Genomic DNA, 1,605 nt, shown 5'->3' with positions numbered 1-1,605 from the left:
ATATCTGGCAACGAGCCTGAAGGGACAAACACTGGAAATACTTGGACAGTTGTCAGCAGACAACAGGCACAACTATAGAGCACTGGCAGCTGCTTTAGAACTCGGATATGGAACTCAAAATCAATCCGAAGTCTACAGGGCTAGGTTTAGGACGAGAGACCGTGCTAAAAGAGAGATCCTACAAGACCTGGCACAGGATTTGGAAAGTATAACACACAAGACCTACCCAACTGCACCACCTGATGTCCTCAAGTTGTTGCTGAGGGATCAGCTTGTAGATGCCTTGGACAGTCCACAACTGAAGATACAAGTAAAGCAAACACACCCCTCTACTATGAACGATGCAATGGCCAGAGCTCTTTAATTCAAATTCTATGTTAAGGTTGATACAGTCATAAGGATTCAAGGCCAGAAAAAGTCAACTTTCAGAGAGGTTCGTGGGACTTTGCTGGCTGGCTGCTACCCAGAAACTTTGTTGGAACTGTGGAGAGCAAGGACATATGAGGAGCCAGTGTAACAAGAATATTACCAATAAGTCAGCCTCGGGGAAACCCGTAGTGGTTGGTGCTGAGGGATGCCCACCAACTCCCACTGTGAAAGTCCCAACAGCTAAGTGTAAAAATGCCAAGCACACATAGTGTCTACATGATAGGAAAGATGGATGGCCAAAGGTGCAACTTTGTCATAGATTCTGCATCTCAGCAAACCCTTGTGAGTATCAAGCTGCTGGATCACAAAGGAGTTCCAGAAGCCATACAGAAGCTCTGTGGTGTGACTGGACATTATACAAGGCTGTGGGGACCATTGTGGGTAATTATTTAGCTCATGGGCATGAAGGACAGACACAAAGTGTACTTGGCTGACATTTAAGACCAATGCATATTAGCATTGGACTACTTACTACCGAGGAAGTGTGTAGTTAACTTCAATAAGATGACGATTGGGAACAACAAAGGCCAAATTCCAGTAAGTGTTGCTGCATCTGTTGATTTGCATGTCACAGCACTTAAGTCAACTACAGTACCTTGTATGTCAAAGAAGATCATTTGGGGTAGAATAAAAGAACATCCCCAAGGAAGTCCGATGCTTGTGGAAGCAGTGAAAGACCCATTCAGGCTGGTGGATGTGAAGATTGGAAGATCACTTGTGGCAGGTCATCAAGTAGTACCCATAACAGTGGCCAATTTCTCTAAATGAGAGCAGACAATTAAGGAAGGGCCATTGCTGGGTGTGTGCCAGGAGGTAGAGCCAGTCAATGTTAAGGCAAGAAATACGACCATAAAGAAAGGACATGCACTCCCAGAACATTTAACTGAAGAGCATAGTCCATTTCTCATCAACACATGCTCTTCAGGTTAGAGAACTCTTGGCGAATTATGCAGAAGTCTTTTAAAAAGGAGATCATGACCTCGGCTGCACAAACCTTGTAGAGCACAGAATAAACACAGGCAATCACCGTCAAATAAAGATCCCTCCGAGGAGAATAGCTCCAGCAAAGCGACAAGAGATAGAAAAGGTCGTGGATGGTCTAATTAAGGAAGGGATGGATAGTCGAGAAATCAGATAGTCCCTGGTCAGCTCCCGTCGTGTTAGACCAGAAGAAGG

The sequence above is a fragment of the Limulus polyphemus genome, unplaced genomic scaffold, assembly GCF_000517525.1.
Source record: "Limulus polyphemus unplaced genomic scaffold, Limulus_polyphemus-2.1.2 Scaffold1101, whole genome shotgun sequence".
In the NCBI taxonomy this organism is placed as follows: domain Eukaryota; kingdom Metazoa; phylum Arthropoda; class Merostomata; order Xiphosura; family Limulidae; genus Limulus; species Limulus polyphemus.
The sequence above is the reverse complement of the archived record's forward strand: the minus strand, read 5'-3'. Positions refer to the sequence as shown.